At 38.2% G+C, this 19,193-nt stretch overlaps 1 protein-coding gene and 1 non-coding gene across 4 annotated transcripts in view; one reads left to right on the top strand and one right to left on the bottom strand.

Moving 5' to 3' along the window:
- Positions 1–19,193, top strand: part of Znf385d (zinc finger protein 385D) — a 653,823-nt gene that overhangs the window by 525,484 nt on the left and 109,146 nt on the right. The window lies entirely within an intron of this gene.
- Positions 5,476–5,582, bottom strand: LOC127238334 (U6 spliceosomal RNA). Its single transcript, XR_007835919.1, has one exon. It is a non-coding gene; the product is annotated as a U6 spliceosomal RNA (small nuclear RNA).

Raw genomic sequence — 19,193 nt, forward strand, 5'->3', positions numbered from 1 at the left:
TTAATTATTTTTAGGATTTTATTTGATGAAGCAACAGAGGAAACAGGATATTATTAGAAGGTACCATGGCTCAGAGCCTCTGACACTTTATTTATTTATTTATCTATTTATCTATTTATTTATTTATTTGATATAACCAAGTCCATTTAAATGAAAACAAACATTTATAGACAATATTTGGGAATTTGGGCGTCGTTCTTTCCAAACTACATCCTGCTGATAAGGAGCGCTGTCATGGGAGATTCTAAGAAGATACAGAAATCCTGGCTGTAGTCCGTAAGGCTGCTTTGTCCAGCTGTTTTGAATGTAGGATCACCTGGTACTGTTTCAGGTGGTCTGGCTTGATCAAACCACATTAGCCTGGAAGGAATCCACAGCTTTTCACTTTCTGTGGAAACAAAAATAGAAATCCTTTTCCCCAGTAACTTGTCCTTGAACTTACAGTTTGGAGACAAAGCATTTTTTTTATTTAATTTATTATTTTACATGTCGATCCAAGTTCCCTCTCTCTCGCTCCTTCCTCCCTCCCGTCCTCCCTCTCTCCTCCCCTCTCTTCCTCCTTTTACCCTCTCTGCCCTCTCACATGCACCCTAACCACCCTCCCCTCCCATCCCCCCACCCCAATTCCATATGTAGGGGAATGCCATCCAGTTGGCGTTATGTAGATCTGACAGGTCATGTGAAGTAGGGACTAGGGCTTCTCTCCTGTCTCTAGATTAAGACAGTTATCCCTCCATGGGGGATGTGTTAGCAAGGTCCTTTTGTGCACCAGGGATACATCCTGGCTCCACTGTCTGAGGTTCCTTAGACTGCTCAGCCCTTCTGGCTGAGACCCATATTCACAGGGGGCTGAGTCAGTCCCATGCTAGCTTCCCAGCTATCAGTCTGGTGGCCCATTAGCTCCTCCATGTTCAGGTAAGCTGTCTCTATGTGTTTCTGCCACCTGGTCTTGTCCTCCTCATATGCATCTGGGTTCTAGTTCGACTCAGTGTTTATGTATGAGTGTTTGCTCCCCATCTAACACCAACAGGTGTTAGATGAAGGCTCCATGGATAACTTAGTTGTTGATATCACTATCTGGGAAGGGCATTTATGGTAGCCATTCCACAGATGCTCAAATTGTTAGTTGGCGGCAGTCTTGTAGTTCTCTAGACCTTTCTTTGTGTTCAATTTTATCTTTTATCTTCAAACCAATATTGGCTCCCTCTTTTATATTCTTTCTCTCTCTCTCTCTCTCTCTCTTTCTCTCTCTCTCTCTCTCTCTCTTGTCTTCTATTCCTAACAGAGCTCATTCTTCCAGGTCGCACTTGTTTTCCTTTCCTTGCCCTCGTTTTCTCCTACTTCTCTCTCCATTTGCTGCCCCCACCAACTTCACCTGTGCTCTGGGGGACTTATCCCTTTCCAGTTCTGTGAGGGACTTTATATGAATCTCTTAGAATACACCTTGTATCCTAGTTCCTCTGGTGGTGTGAATTATAGGCTGGTGATCCTTTGCTCTAGGTCTAAAATCCATATATGAGTGAGTACATACTATGTTCCTCTTTTTGTGACAGGGTTACCTCATTCAGGATGGCTCAAGATACTATTTTTTTTTTCTGTAGAGTAGTATTCCATTGTGTAGATGTGCCACATCTTCATTATCCATTCTTCAATTGAGGGGCATCTAGGTTGCTTCTAGTTTCTTGCTATTACAAATAGTGCTGCTAAGAACATAGTTGAACAGATGTCTTTGTTGCCTGGATGTGGACCATTTGGGTATATGCCTAAGAGGGGGATTGCCGGGTCCTGTGGTAAACTAATTCCCATTTTCCTGAGGAACTGCCATACTGATCTCCAAAATGGCTGGACGAGTTTGCACTGCCACCAGCAGTGCAGGAGTGTTCCACTTTCTCCACATCCTCTCCAGCATAAGTCATCACTGGTGTTTCTAATTTTAGCTATTTTGGCAGGAGTAAGATGGTATCTCAAAGTTGTTTTGATTTGCATTTCCCTGATAGCTAAGGATGTGGAGCACTTTCTTAAGTGTCTTTCAGCCTCTTTGACTTCCTTTATTGAGAATTCTTTCTTCAGTTCTGTATCCCATTTTTTAAATAGGGTTATTTGGTGTTTTGTTGACTAGTTTCTTGAGTTCTTTGTATATTTTGGAGATCAGCCCTTTGTCGGATATAAGATTGATGAAAATCTTTTCCCAGTCTGTGGGCTGCCATTTGGTCTTGTGGACTGTGTCCTTTGCCTTACAGAAGCTTCTAAGTTTGAAGAGGTCCCATTTGTTAATTGTTGCTCTCAGTGTCTGTTCAGGAAGTTGTCTCCTATATCAATTTGTTCAAGGGTACCTTCTACTTTCTCTTCTAAGAGGTTCAATGTGGCTGGATTGATGTTGAGGTCTTTAATCCATTTGGACTGGAGTTTTGTGCATGGTGATAGACATGGGTCTATCTGCATTCTTCTACACACTCTCATCCAATTGTGCCAGCACCATGTTGAAGATGCTGTCTTTGCCCCATTTTATAATTTTAGCTGTTTTGTCTAAAATCAGGTGTTCATAGGTGTGTGGGTTAATATCAGGATTTTCAATTTGATTCCATTGGTCTACGTGTCTATTTTTATGCCAATACCTGGCTGTTTTCAGAACTATAGCTCTGTAGTAGAGCTTAAAGTCAGGAATGGTGATGCCTCCTGAAGTTATTTTATTGTATAGTGTTGTTTTGGCTACCCTGGGTCTTTTGTTTTTTCATATAAAGTTCATTATTATCCTTTCAAGGTCATTGAAGAATTGTGGTGGGATTTTAATAGGGATTGCATTGAATCTGTGGATTGCTTTTGGCAAGATTCCATTTTTACTATGTTTATCCTACCTATCCAAGAGAATGGGAGATCTTTCCATTTTCTGGTATCTTCTTTAATTTCTTTCTTTAGAGCCACAAAGTTCTTATTATATAGGTCTTTTACTTGTTTGGTAAGCGTTACAACAAAATACTTAATGTTGCTTGTGGCTATTGTAAAGGGTGATGTTTCTCTGATTTCTTTCTCTGTCTCTTTGTCATCTGAAAAAAGTAGGGCTACTGATCTTTTTGAGTTTATCTTGTATCCTGCTAGTTTGCGGAAGGTGTTTATCAGCTGTAGGAGTTCCCTGGTAGAGTTTATTGGGTCACTTATGTAAACTATCATATCATCTGCAATAGAGACAGTTTGACTTCTTCCTTTCCAATTTGGATCCCCTAGATCTCCTTTTGTTGTCTTATAGCATTAGCTAGAACTTTTAGTACGATATTGAAGAGATATGGCGAGAGAGGGCAGCCTTGCTTTGTTCCTGATTTTAGAGGAATTGGCTTAAGTTTCTCTCCATTCAGTTTGATGTTGGCAGTTGGTTTGGTATATATTGCTCTTATCATGTTTAGGTATGTTCCTGTTATCCCTGATCTCTCCAAGACCTTTAACATGAAAGGGTGTTGAATTTTGTCGAAGGCTTTTTCTGCATCTAGGGAGATAATCATATGGTTTTTCTTTTTCAGTTTGTTTATATGGTGGATCACATTGATAGATTTTCATATGTTAAATCATTCCTGTAATCCAGGGATGAACCATATTTGGTCATGGTGGATGATTTCTCTGCTGTATTCTTGAATTCGGTTTGCCAGTATTTTATTGAGTATTTTTGCATCAATGTTCATCAGGGATATTGGTCTGTAGTTTTCTTTCTTAGTTGTGTCTTTGTGAGGCTTGGGTACCAAGTTTATTGTGGCCTCATAAAAAGAATTTGGCAATGAAACTTCTGTTTCTATTTTGTGGAACAGGTTGAGAAATAGTGGTATTAGTTCTTCCTTGAATGTCTGGTAGAATTCTGCTCTGAATCTATCTGGCCCTCGACTTTTTTTGTTTGGAAGTCTTTTGATGACTGCTTCTATTTCATTGTGGGTTATAGGTCTATTTAAGTTGTTTGTCTGTTCTTGATTTAATTTTGCTAAGTGATAGTTATCCAGAAATTTGTCCATTTCCTTTGAAGTTTCAATTTTTGTGGAATACAGATTTTCAAAGTATGACCTGAAAATTGTCTGGAATCCCTCTGTGTCCGTTGTTATGTTCCCCTTTTCATTTCTGATTTTGTTAATTTGCATGTTCTCTCTCTGCTTTTTCGTTAATTTGGATAAAGGTTTGTCTATCTTGTTGATTTTCTCAAAAAACTAACTTTTCGTTGCATTGATATTTTGTATTGTTTTCCTGGTTTCTATTTTGTTGATTTTAGCCCTCAAGTTGATGATATCCTGGCGTCCACTCCTACAGGGTGAGTTTGCTTCTCTGTGTTCTAAGGCTTTCAGTTGTGCTGTTAATTCTCTTATGTGACTATCCTCTGTTTTCTTCATATGGGCACTTAGTGCAATGAACTTCCCTCATAGCACTGCTTTCCAAATGTCCCATATGTTGAGGTATGTTGTATCCTCATTCTCGTTGAATATTAAAAAGTCTTTAATTTCTTTCTTTATTTCTTCTTTGACCCAGGTGTGTTGCAATTGCACATTGTTCAGTTTCCATGAGTTTGCATGTTTTCTGCTATTTGTGTTGTTGTTGAATTCCAATTTTAAAGCATGGTGGTCTGATAAGGTACAGGGGACTATTCCTATTCTCTTGTATCTGTTGAGGTTTGTTATGCTACCTAGTATGTGGTCGATTTTAGAGAAGGTTCCATGTGGAGCAGTGAAGAAAGTATATTCTTTTGTGTTTGGATGAAATGTTGTATAGATGTCTGTTAACACCAGTTGAGATATAAGTTCTGTTAGTTCTTTTGTTTCTTTTTTGAGTTTCTGATTTGTGGTCCTGTCTAGTGTTGAGAGTGGTGTGTTGAAGTCTCCCACTATAAGTGTGTGAAGTTTTATATGAGCTTTGAATTTTAGTAGCATTTTTTTACGAATATGGGTGCCTTTGTATTAGGGGCATAGATGTTCAGAACTGAGAATTTGTGTTGATGGATTTTTCCTGCGATGAATACGAAGTGACCATCTTCATCTCTTTTGATTAATTTTGGTTTGAATCTAACTTGTTAGATATTAGGATAGCCACACCTGCTTGCTTCTTGGATTCATTTGATTGGAAAATCTTTTCCCAACCCTTTACTCTGAGGTAATGTCAATCTTTGAAGCTTAGATGTGTTTCTTGTATGCAGCAGAAGGATGGATTTTGTCTTCGTATCCATTCTGTTAGCCTGTGTCTTTTTATAGTTAAGACCATTAATGCTGAGGGTGAGTAAGGACTATTGATTGTTGATGCCTGTTTGTTTTAGGTTTGTTGTTGACAGTGGTATTGTGAATATATTTGTTCTGCTTTACCCTTGGTTTCTGGTGTAGTTGGATTATCTGTTGCCTACATTTTTGTGGGCATAGTTACCTACCTTGGGTTGGAGATTTCCTTCCAATACTTTCTGTAGGGCTGGATTTGTAGATACGTATTGGGAAAATCTGGTTTTGTCATTAAATATCTTGTAAAAATATGGAACGCCTCACGAATTTGGGTGTCATCCTTGGGCAGGGGCCATGCTAATCTTCTCTGTATCAATCCAATTTTAGTATATGTGCTGCCAAAGCAAGCACAGCCTCTGACACTTTAATGGAAGATGGTTGAGATAGTCACCAGTGTCATTAATAGATTCCCTGATGCTGTTGTAAAGTAGAAGCTATTAATAATTAAATAATTAACATTGCTAATTATTATTTTTCATGTCCTATATTTTAATGCAGAGATATAGCAAAATTAAACCGTTTAGAGCTTTCATAATGCTCATAAAGCCAGTGTTTGCAGTGCTTTTTCTTTCCAAGTAACAAAATCAATTACCTGCTCATCACACATGTGTTAAACATCTTTTTATTATTCAAATCAACATTATTGGGGATGATGCTTAAACACCACTTAAACAAAAACCAATGGTTGTATAACCATCAATGACCTATTCATTTGCATCTTGTTTTAAAACTATTCATTTATTTCTTATATTTCTGTGGTTATGTATGTGCCTTCATGAGTTAATCTGCCTGATATGCATACAGGTATCTCCAGAAGAAAGTCCTTGGAAACTGGATTTATAAGTGTTTATGAGCTGTCATGTGGATACTAGGTAATTAATCCAGGTCTTCTGAAAGACCAGTAAGTGCTCTTAGCCACTGACCATCTCTCCAGCTCCAACTTACTTAAACAAACAAACAAAACAACTAAATATCTACGTTGTAATCATTTTTGAATTTTATAATGCATAAAATGGAAAATGCGCCTTTATCTTTGTATAGCTTAGCATTTCATTTTGCTTCTTAAAATGTAGATTCAATTTTGAGGGTTTTTTTTTTATGTTTATCTGGTCCTTGCCTACATCTGGTGGTGTCTATTGTCTATAAACATGCTGAGAAAAGTACATAGATCTTATAACACATTGTAGTCTTACTGAATGACTTGGAGAAAGGTTGCTAATGATCAGTACTTAAAATGTGCATCCAATCCCACATTTGAAGAGAAAACTGGGGAAGAGAATGAAAGGGCAGGAAAACCAACAACTAGAAATGGACACCTTGTCAACATCTGACAAGGAATTGGTTGCTATAGACTCCTGTTTTAACTTAAAGTTTCATAATCTCATGACATAAGGGACAACCAGATATCTCAGTGGATAAAGTGCTTGACACCAAGTCTCACTACCTAAGTTTGATCCCTGGCTCCCACATAGTGGAAGGAAAGAACTGACTCCCACTTCTTGACTTCTCCTCTGCATGTGCATGCCATGACAGTGAGCCCACAATATACACAGTAAACACATGGAATAAAGTAAAAAATATATATAATTAAATAAAATGGCTTACCAAGTCATATCTGATGCTAGCCTGCCCAGTATAGTGTGACATTATGTTCAAACTATCTAAATAAGTAAAATTAAATTACTACTGATATACTTTAGTGATGTTAAAATTAAATACAATATGGCATGAAGGATTGCAAACTGTAAAGTCATTTTATTTCATGGAATAAAAAATATAGTCATGTGTTACCCCTACTGAATGTTAAATTACCTTGTAAGAAATGTCAAATCGGAAAACTCTTTGCTAGTCTTCAGAAAATACACCCATGTTTGAAATGATAATGGTTCCTTTTCTGTTTTGTTTTTAGTATTGAAGTGTTTATATTTCTGTTGATATAAGGAATTCATTCTTGGAGAATATCTACCTTTGAAATTAATAGTGGTGATTCATCTATTAAGACCTCTCCAATAGTCCACCCTACTTCGGAGACTTCTCGGAGCAACTCTGAACAAAGGAGACCTGCCTATCCACGCAGGACCACTCCTAATTTCCACCTACTTGGTCTCTGACCCCACCTCCAGTCCTCTGCTGGAGTCCCGGGCCCCTCCCAGAGATCCGCCTATCTCTGAGTATCCACTCTGAGTTCCCGCTGGCAAGAACCTTGACCCCCAAAGGAGGACCACTGCTAAAGAAAGAGGCCTCAGCTGGAGAGTGTCAGTTTCCAGTGAGATCAGACTATCCTGCAGAAACTTCCCAAGTTTCAGCTCAGCCTTTGTCCTCTTCTGCCAGCCATTGGCTAGAGCCATTGGCTAGAGGCATCTTCTATTGAATCCTCAGCCCTGACCCCATCCCTTGGTCCCTGTCTGCAGAGAGACCTCCTATAGAGTGGAAAACACAGTGCTGTCAGGACAGCTCAAAATAACAAAATTTTTTAAAATTGTATTTTTATATTTATTTTATGTTTTGCCTCTCTCTTTCTCTCTCTCTCTCTGTTGTATGTGTGTGTGTGTGAGAGAGAGAGAGAGAGAGAGAGAGAGAGAGAGATAGAGAGAGAGGGAGGGAGAGGGAGAGAGAGAGTGTGTGTGTAATTCCTGGTGCCTTCAAAGACTAGATGTTGTGGGGTCCTCGATAATTAGAATTATAGAGAGTAGTTTTCCATGTGCTAGAAAACGAACCTGAAATTTCTGGAAGAACAATCTATGTTCTTAACTTCTGATCCCAGGATTCAAAGCAAGAGGACTAAGGAAAATTCTCTGACTATTGGAAGTAGGAGGATCTAAGTCAATAAGGATAGTAAAGAATGTCTACATTGGATAGAGTTTCATCATCTTAGGATGCAATGAAGGATAGGCTGAGAAAAGAAAATCCAAGAGTCTATATTTCTCTAAGTTTCCATACACAGAAATCAGATTTTATACATCTAAAAAGAGAAAGGTAGTATTTCATAGGACTGTTAAGTTTCATATTAGCAGAAAGATAAATAACTATTTCTGAGTATTCAGAATGCCTCCAGAAGCAGTTCTTTATTATTACAAAGAGATATCTAAGAACTTTTCTTGGAGCAGATAGATGGCTCAGTGAGTAGAGGCATATGTAGTCAAGTCCGAAGAACTTGTTTCCATTCCCAGAATTTATATGGCGGAAGGAGAAACAAACTCCCACAAGTTAAGCTTTGACCTCATTGTATATGTCATGATGCATACTTGCCCACTTATTCACACACAGAGATAGTAAATAAGTAATTAAGTAGTTTTCTTACATGAAGAAACCAAAGGGCACACTGTGTAGTTGACTATGTAACTGTCTCTAGGCTTGAAATAGCCAAGAGAGTAGGGTTGAGTTCAAGCATAATGTTTTTATTTTCATTAGCAGGTAATACAAGGGTAAATTTCTTTTGGAAGCTACCTTGTAATTAGCTGATACTCTCAATTATGCTCACTGGCCTTTTGTATATACTTCAGAACTGATCAAGACTGTATACCCACTAAAGTATAGAAAGGTATTTGAAAACATAGAACCACTTAAAGAGTATGACTTTGAAGGTGGCCATAGATGCTGAAAGTCTGTCATGAGAGGGAAATGCTGAGAGCTGGATTATGCCAGGGACATGACTGCAAGTATTAGAATGTGGGCCTGTGGAAAGGACGAGGGGACAACGTGCCAGCCTAACAACACACAGGTTTCTATCTCAGTGAACCAAAACTTGGCTTTGTGTCTCAGGAAGTGGAGGTGAGCATCTGCTGATGCAAGAATGTTCTCTAGAGCTGGAGAGATGGCTCAGCCGTTAAAGGCTAGGCTCACAACCAAAAATATTAGAATGTTCTCTAAAAGCCTTAGACAACACTCAATAAACTATGGGTGGATTGATGAAGGGAGCAACGAAGCCTAGAGACATCTCCCTTATTTCTCTGGAAGAAAAATGGAATTAAAAACAAGACTCTGGGAAATGGTCTGCTCTGGCTGTGCCGCTGTGTGTCCGCCACCCTCATTACACATTGATGAAAATGAACTCTGGCATTCGTTTTCTTCAGTGCCTGATCCCAATTCAGTGTTCATATCTGAAGCTACGGGATACTAAAAACTAAGTATGGAAAGCTACATCTTCAATTGGAAGGAAGAAAGTGAAGATAGACTTGGGTGTGGGCTGCTGATGACTATCATTAACTATAAGCTTATTTTGTGATGGCCTTGGAGTTCTAGATTATTTGAAAAATAAAAAATAAAAAAATCACTAGCATTTCAACTCCCAAAATTTGGACTTTATAATTTTACTTGACTTCAAGGGATGTTGCCAGCCACCTCACAGCTTGACTGATATCGGTGATTATTAGCCATGACCTAAAAACCCTGATGTAACTCAGTTAGTGACTCAGAAGTTACCTGATATGCCTATCTCATGTAAGTTTAATCAGTGATTTGATTCTCTATCTCTCTTGACAACCATAATGCTATAGACGAAAGATTTCTATTCTGCCAGGTCACATAGCCCTTTAATCCCAAATAAATAAAAAGAATCTCCTATTAATTAAAAATCTTTGGCTAGGGGCTCAGGCTTCTTATTAGCTAGCTCTGCCTTAATAATTAATCATTTTCTATTAATCTGTGTATTGCCACACGGACTTAGCTTTGGTGATGGATAAGCCACTTTCATCCTTCACAGCTACATGTTGTCTCTCTGGCAGCTCCTCTCCAAGTTCCTCTTCCTGGAATCCTTGTATTCTGTTCACCCTGCCTATACTTCCTTCCTGGCAAACATCCCACCTGTCCATTGGCCATCTGTTCTTAAAGTAGTACTAGCCACTAAATTATAGCAAATGAACTAATTGTCACCAAGAACCCAAAGTGCAAGGATAAAGAATCCAAAGCTAAAGCTTACCTATCCCTTTACCTTAACTCCAGTCACTATTCCTCAGGACACTTATATTATGTCTCATTATAGTTTATTTCAACTTATTTTTAAAGCAGATTTACCACCACCCTGAAACTGGAATGACAGAGCTTCATTGCTGGCTAGAGAAGTAAAGAACTTTGAAGGATCAGAAGTCAAGTGTCCACTTGTGTATTATCTGGATTTTGTGGCTGTTTGCACCCTTTTCTCTTAACCTTTGCTTTTTGCTCTTGGCTCTATTTTTACTGAGGCTTAGTTTCTACTTTAATAGTTAGAGCAATTGTGATACCACATATATGTTTTCCAAGTGTCAGAATTGCCCCACATCTCTCTATAGATTAATCAAACCTACCAATGTATTCTACTCTCTTCTTCACACTAAGAGTTTCTTATAGTGATTATTTCAGGTGTTACAATTTGGCTTGATCCTGAATTAAATGAAACAAACTTTAGCATGCATACTGGAAATTGCATATCATGCTTAGGGTACCTTGGTAGAATTTCTTACATGGCCACTGAACCTATTCTATCAGTCCCACCTAATCTCGACAGTGTTTTAGAAACTTGTTTTGCATCAAATATTTTGCTCCAGGTTCAGCTGTTTTGAAGCCAGACAGAATAATGCCCCTAGCATCTGTTGTCTTGTTCTAATTCAGTGTTTTGACAGAAATTGAACCTGATCAAGATGAAGTTTACAGTTGTGTGGGTATGTAGGAGTGCAGAATAGGACAGTCAGGAGCAAGAAGCAGTGTGACTAACAGTTCAGTTTTCTAGGCATGTGTGCTTTGCAGTGATGCATTTGAGGCGCAAGAGATTTTTGCATAATCACACATAACAGTCTATACATTGGCCTGTTCTGTATTGGGCACAAGTGAGCTTTGCATCCCTTATGACAAACTTATTCTCATCCCGCTTATTGGTGATCAGACCTGTGGATCGGGCCTTTAACCTTCCTGTAGACTCCTTTTTAAATAAGGTTACAGAAGTAGTCTCTGAACAGATTCTATCCATTTCCCAAGCAGGGCTTATTTTCTCTGCATCAGTGAACTTGTCATGATAATCAACTTTTTTTGTCCCAACCATCAATCATTCTTGATTACAGCTGGATAGAAGTTCTGTTCTGTTGATCAGCTCATCAGTGCACGTAATATTACACCTGGAGGCCAGTACAAATCAGTCCTCCATGGGGGAAAAGCATTTTTCTCCAAGGATTTTGTGGAAGGCTTTATCATTTACATTCTGTCTCATTGAGTTGTCATGTCTGCCTTTGACTCTGCCTCCTCCCTCAGCAAAAATCATCTTTCAAAATAGCTTCCTTAGTCTCCTCAATTATTTGCCCAATTATTCTGCTCATAATCTATTTTATCCTTATTATCATATTAAATTTTCTAGTCTTTAATGTAGATATTGTGGGAATTCAAATCACATGAATTATAATTCAATGAATATTCAGTACCACTGTAAAACCAGTTTATCATATGTTTCACTTGGATGTTTGCAAGTCTAATTGTGTTGATTTTTTTTTAATGGTTTCCTGAATTAGAATTTTTGTTTTCCTTTTTGGCTTGGGAAACTGAATATTTATCTTTAATTTTCATCTTATTTTAAGTAACGTTAACTGTCTGCCTTTGTGATTTAAAAAGACACTGAGAAGAAAATATTTTGAAACCAATCACTCAATGTCAATATTGCTCTTACACAGTGTGTGTAATATATGCTTTATAAAGTCAAAGCTTTTCTGATTTCTCTAGGGTATCTTATATTTCTTAAACTTGTTCCACTGCAGAGAAGTTGCTAGATCAGTGATAACTTTGATCATAGCAAACCATTTACTTATTTCATTAAATACTTGAAACAGATATGCCCTCCTTATTTGTTCTCTCCAATATTATGATATGGTGTGTGTGATGTGGGACTGTGGGTCCCATGGTGGGAGACAAGCACAACATTAGGTAGAACTTACATGGGAAGAAAGTTTATTGGAAAAGGGAGGGGAGTGAGTGAAGAGAGAGATAGAGAGGTAGAGACAGAGAGGGGGACAGAAAGGGGGAATGGGAAAGGAAGAGGGAGAGAAAGAGAGAGGGAGAGAGGGAGAGGAAGAGAGAGAAACAGACAGAGACAGAGAAAGACCTGCCTCCTCAGAGAAACAGCAAAAAGAGCAAGAGTAGGTTTTCTCTCTCTCTCTCTCTCTCTCTCTCTCTCTCTATATATATATATATATATATATATATATATATATTCTTACTTTACATATTGATCCCTGTTCCCTCTCTTCCTCCCTCTCAGAAACCTTTTGTGCCTCCTTACAGAAACAGGGGGTGACACTGTCAGGTCCGAAGGGGCAGGTTCATGTTTGCCCGGATGATGGATGATAACACCCACGATTTTTATTATTATGTGAAATCTGCAGTGATAATTTAGAAAATCATGAAAAATAATTTAACAGTTAAAGTGCAAAAATTTCAGGAAACATTATGGCTGGAAATTACAGAATAGTGTGGTTTTTATTAGGAACCAGCTGTTTCCTTTAAATGGCTTAATTAAATAGCCTAAATTTTCTTTGTCATTAGTATTTTCTATCTTGTGTAAAATAAACAACTCAGCCTCAGTTTTTCTTCAAATTATATAAATACTTCTTTTAAAATGAGAAAGAATTCCATGTTTTCACATTATGCTGACATTTTACTATTTGTGGTTTTTAAGTTATAAAACAAGAGTTGGATCAAATGGCATTGGTTAATGACAAGTCATCTTTACGCACATGTATAAACATGCAATACGATTTGGAGTTCACTAATTGGAAAAACTGAGCTCAAACTAGTTCACCGTTTTCTGTGTGTTCTGGAAACTTCCCAGGGTTGGAGTTTATCAGTTTTATGTAGTTGTGCTAATGTCACAGGTTTCAAAGTTACCCTGTCTAGTTTCCAGAACCCACTCCTATGACTTCCCACCACTAAGCAGCCCATATCTTCTCAGGACACAATGAACAGAATAATACATTCTCTTTTCTCAGCTGTGCTATGTAAGTCCCATGGCTTAATTGGTATGACAGTTTGTCAGGCCAGACTACAGTCTGATATTGCAGTTTTAATCAGTGCACATATGAATGACAAAAGTCAGCATCACTTAAGTGGCTATGTTCGCATGTTTATAAAACACCCAAAGTGTGGGGAAAACTCTCTTAACTTGGGGAATTTGATATGGAATAATAAGCCTTTGCAACTCACTTTTCTCCTCTGAAGATGGTTTTCATGGTTTTCACACTGTAATCTCATTAGCACATTGTATTTTCTTCCTACTGTGTTGCATCATCAAGCTGTGACTTGATAGTATGTGCCTGACCTCATTGTAGCTTGTTGTGGTATGTTTGCCTGATGTCCCTGGGAGTCCTGATCTTTTCTGAGGGGAGGTAGGGGAAGTAGGATCTCGGGTAGAGGAAAGTAGGGGGAGGATTGTAGTGAAGAGAGCGAGGGAAAACTACAATTGGGATGTATTATACAAGAGATTTTTTTTTAATGCTTGATCTTATGGAGGCCTTTTCTTAATTGCCTCTCAAAGGACTCCAGCTTGTATCAAGTTGACATAAAAAACAATCCAGCACATCCCCCCTCAGTCTCCTGAGTGCTGGGATCACAGGTGTGTGTGTCATCATCCCTAGCCTTTCAGAAATTTTCTCATCTCATTTGCTCCCTACATTCTTTCCCTACTCCTTCCCAGCACACAGGCTTCCTGAACCCCATAGCTGAGGCAGAGGAAGAAAGATAAGGCACTGGTATGGTGGGGCAAAACTTAAAGGGTTCCTAAACATTTGGTAAACATCTGATAATTGAGACAAACAATCCTTTATGTGTTTAGCGTGACACTCAAAGCATTGAGTTCACACTATGACTCAAGAGCGGCAATCTGTATTTGAAGCAGGTAAGGCAACATTGTGCAAGTGCAGTGCCAGATCTTGTCCTTTTGCAAAATTCTTACATTTTATCATGTATTTTTGTTGTATCAAATATTCAAAATATTATGCCTCAGTTACTAAAGGTTTAGTGTCCTCTGCAAGTTTGCTAAGTAGGGAAGTTCTCAATCCTTACCATACCTTTATTACATGCCTTCTCTGAGCCTTCTCTTCTTTCCAGACTTTGCTGTGACTCTGCTCAACCAGGCTTTCCCTTATCTCAGATTTATATGTAGTTTGCTTCTTCAGGTTGTATTAAAATGTCATACTCTTTCCATGCTGACTATGAGCAGTAAATTAAGGTTTCAATTGCCATCATCCACCATTTTCATCTGATGATTTTCCTCTTACCACCTTCCAATATTCTACATAATACACTTATTAGCTGTGTTCATTTCCCATAGTGTCTAATTGGATGTAAATTCTGTCAGAATAATGATATTAGAATTATTTATTTCTTACTTTACATAGGCATTACAACATTATTTCAAAGACATTTCAATAAATATTTATTGAATTCATACATTGACAAGATGAATACCATGGTGCTTATTAACTGTACACATCCAAGATGTATTTCATCCAAAGTCTATGAAAATCCCATGATTTCCAAGTTTCTCTTTTTCTTTCCTACTGAATATATAAAATCCTACACTTTATGAGAAGAAATGGAGACATCCTTTGAGGAGTTGGCAGAAGCCACACTTGCCCATTATGCTTGGTTTAGTGACCACAACCTTCCTATGATCTTATTCCATTTTCTGACATTACAACATCATCCCATTCACTTGGTGCATGGATGATTTCAGTCAGCCTGTGATTTCTTCATTTAGCCAGTAATAATATGCTGAAAGAGAAGAGTACTTTAATGTTAGATAGTTTGCTAATGTTAAAACACCAAGAACTCTTAGAGGTCAAGGGCTTCAGCAATGCATGGTCTTGGAGAACAGAAAGCAGAAGCAGATAAATTTAATAGGCATGGGTCCAGATTCCTGGTGCAATGGTAACAAAATCAGAATAACAGTTTTTGTCCCAATCAAAACCCCACTTTCTATATCAGACTTATGTACATCAGTAATACAGACAGCTGTGCATCTAAGAAATTAGATGCATTTGTTGATTTTGTTATCAGTATTAAAACTTGCCTGACAGAGGTCAACTAAAGGTTTGTTCTTGCTCATAGTTTGAGGATCCAGTACATCATGGTGTGGAATGTAATAGAAGTTAGAGCAGCAGCAGGAGTGTGAGACAGCTGTGGACTTGACATCATTCATAGTCAAGAAAGAGACCTAACTTGGTGTTAGGTCTATATTAGCTTATATACACTTTCCCCATTTTATTCAGCATGAACACAGAGCCCATGTTTGGAGTATATCTCCTACCCTCAGGAAAACATCTGAAATTGCATGTACAGACATTTCCTGGGAATGTGTCTCCTAAGTGATTGAAAATGCAGCCAACTTCATGGTGAAAATTAATTATCACACTGGATGTGTCTGGTGATAAGTTCAGGGAAGGGCAGGCTTAGACATGTAAACAAGTGGGAACATTTCCCCCCTTTTATGTATTAGTTCATAAGAAACAGAAAACATCTAAAACATGACTACATAAGGGATCTTGAGTACGACAGATTCTAGAAATACACAGAATTAACATTTTCTTTTGCTGTATGCAAAGGCAGGGTAGAAAATGTCTCCAGGTGGATATCACTTTCCTTTTCTAATCTCTTCCTTATGATGGCTCTTTCTCCTTGTTCTTTTCCTAATAATTATTGGCAATGATTTGAAATTCTGAAGTAATCAGCTTCACTGTCCAACAAAACAGTAACAGATGGAACTTTTTCTTTGGCCTTAACTCTGGCAGTTAACATAAAATGTGAGCTTTATATATATAGCTCAAATCTCAGGTTCCTTTTGTAAATGTTTCCCAATAACAAGCACTGAGCCATTTTTTAGATTTCATCCAACTGGAAAGACATATCAAAGTTGTTCAATGGTCCAGTCAATTCTTAACATATTGTGTATTCTAGAAGGTTTCTGTTATCTGGGAACTAAATGAATTGCTAGTCTTTGATTCTCAATGTTCTCAAAATCCTGAAGTATTAAAGGTTTTTGTGAAAGACTGTGGCACTATTGGGAAATGGTGGAACTCTAGAGGGTGGGGCTTGAGGGAGAAATTTAGGACATTGGGAGTGTGACCTTGTGGGGACTCTGATGTGCTTGACTTTACTCCCAGCTATGTCAAGAAGAGGCTTCCTTCATTGGACATTTCAACCAAAATGTACTATGTTACCACAGGCACAAAGCAACATGGCTGTGGTATTATTGGACAAAAGGTCTAAAACTGTGAATCCAAATATACCCTCATACTAAAGGTGGAATTCCACAGATATTCTTTTTTACATTGTGTAAAGTTAAGGAGAAATCAGTATGGTATGGAGGTCCCCCAAAATCCTAGAAATATAGTTGTTATATGATCCACCTATACTATTCCTGAGCATAAACTGAAAGGACTCTGGATCCAGCTGCAGAGATGCTTGCTCATTCATGTTCATTGCTGTTCTATTCATAATACTGGGAAATGGAAATGGACTCGATGTCTATTACATGAATGGATTATATATATATATATATATATATATATATATATATATAGAGAGAGAGAGAGAGAGAGAGAGAGAGAGTTTATTCAGCTGTAAAGAAGACTGAAATTGTGGTATTTGCAGCTGGATGGATAGGATGGCATAGAGTTTATGGTGAGAGAGTTTCCTCTGGCCATGAAAATCAAACATGGAATGTTTTCTCAAATGTGTGAATCTTTACTTTGAATGTTTAGATTTGTGTATGTAATTCGGAGCACCCAGTTTCACTGACAGTTGACAGGTAGAGTATATGTAGTATAGAGTTCATACTCTTTGAAGGCAGCATCAATGATGGGTGCTGCTGTTGATACTGTTTTTCTACCACAAAATTTTCACAACCAACTGCTGTATCCTGCTACCAGCCCTGAAACATATAGTTTTAGACACTGAGGAGATATCTGAAACATAGGCTTCATTTTAGTCTGTAACCTCAATTTTATTTCTCTATCAGGAAGACTTGAAGGATATTTTTGCCTGTTTAGCCTCAGCATCCAGTATTACCTGAAAGGGTAATACTGCAAAGGAAAAACAAACACAAATGGCAGCCACATTTGGCCTTTTCTGTAATACTACAGAGTATGAGCAGTGCCTCTAAACTTCTGCTTCAAAGCATCACCACTCTAGCAGTTTTCCATAGATTAAGACAGACTACATTTGCATTCTGAATGATGCATTTCAACAGCTGCTCGATATAACTTGGCTGTAAATTAGGAGCTTGCATTTGATCATCTGCCAGAGAAGAACATGAAATTCAGCTTGGCAATGGAATTTAGGAAAAGAGGTCCCCTCTGCCCAGCTGTGCCTATCAGAATGAGCAGCAGTTACAGAGGCCCCTCTCAAGTGCCTGCTTCTCTGGGCAGAACAGGACAATCTGCTGGGGAAGTTGAACCTAATTATGGAATTTCTGAGTGTCAGGAGAACTGAATCACTTTTGTTGAGTCTTTGGAGGGGGGATGGGATTAAGTCTGTTAGAGGCATCTCAAAGTGTTGATGAAGGAGCCTGCACAACTCTTTGTGTCACCCATCTGTAAACCACGAGGAGCAAAGTTTTCTGCATGCATCTGGTCTCCAGTCAAATGCAGCAGACAAAAGAGTTAGTTTTCATGTTACAATTTGTGCCTCCTTTGGAAAATGGAAAGAGTTGCACCAAGCTGATCCTGCCTCAGGACAGAGTTGTATAATTTTGAGAAAACTATTCCTTTTAGCTTCTAAAATTCTTGTGTTCTTACTCGTAAAATGAAAATAACACTAGTAAATTAAAGCACTCTGAAAGTTAAAGGGGATATTGTAAACTAAGTGTTCGACTCATCTTAGTGATATGTTATTAGTTTCCTTTCTTTATTAAATTTGATATGTGCATGAAAATGGGTTAAAAATGTACTCAGTATCTCTCCAATTGAAAAGCTGGACAAAGATTAATAGATACCCCATGCTTCTGTTTTCTGCAATAATATAATTGAATGTTAATTGACTTCTGCCTATGTAATTATCCTGCTGGCCAATTTGCTGTTCCATGAGAGCTTTAAGTGTCCATATTAATGATGATATTTATATAAAAAAACATAGATGAAATAAATTAATTCCAAAAATAATGGATAGCTGTTCTTAGTAACTGGCAGGTGGATACCTTCCTAATCCTAAACAACCAGATTTCATGTAATAAATGCAGGCTTGACCTAACAATTTTTTTGAAAATGTTACCGAGTGAATTGAGGTTCAAGTATCAGACAGTTGGCATTTTGAGTCATATCATGGATAATAGAGGAAAAGTTAAAGTTATAAATAAATGTATAGGCCATGGTCGGACTCACCAAAGGTTTCTTTCTATGGGAATTATAGATGACTGGAATTCTAATGCCAAGTGGCCCACTGCTTCTTAAAGAGCATTGCCCTTTGTTTTCATATGAGACTGTCATCACGGGCAAAAGCAAGCATTCCCTGTGGTCCGAATGTGGCTGGCACTAGTGGTTTTCTAAGTGGGAGGTTTCTCATGTCAGCAGTTCCCCAGACTGCAGATGATGAAGTGAGTCCCCCGCTTGGGTTAAATTGTGAAGTGCTTACTTCTCAGTCCATTGGAAAGATTTAGAGCCCAGACTGTGAGGCGAGGGCATCTGCTCATTCACTCACAGCTTGTCTGGTAGTCCATCAGTAATCTCAGGAACCTATGATGGCTTGTGGCCTTGTTTGTCACTGCTGCTTTGTGCGTAACTTTCAAATTTGTGGTCATGATTATAAATTACATGATGGAGCCCAGGCTCAGGGTTTGAATTGCAAATTGTTTAACCCCTAGATCTGCTTAGCTGTCTGAGCAGTTGCACAGAGTGCAAGCCTAAAGGCAAGTGATATTTGCAGAGTCACAAATGTATAAGCCTGTTTTCCATTCAGAGTGTCTTTCACTTTTCTAATTTAAGAATGCCTTTAAATCTGAAAGAACCTAGGACT

The sequence above is a fragment of the Phodopus roborovskii genome, unplaced genomic scaffold, assembly GCF_943737965.1.
Source record: "Phodopus roborovskii unplaced genomic scaffold, PHOROB, whole genome shotgun sequence".
NCBI classification, from domain to species: domain Eukaryota; kingdom Metazoa; phylum Chordata; class Mammalia; order Rodentia; family Cricetidae; genus Phodopus; species Phodopus roborovskii.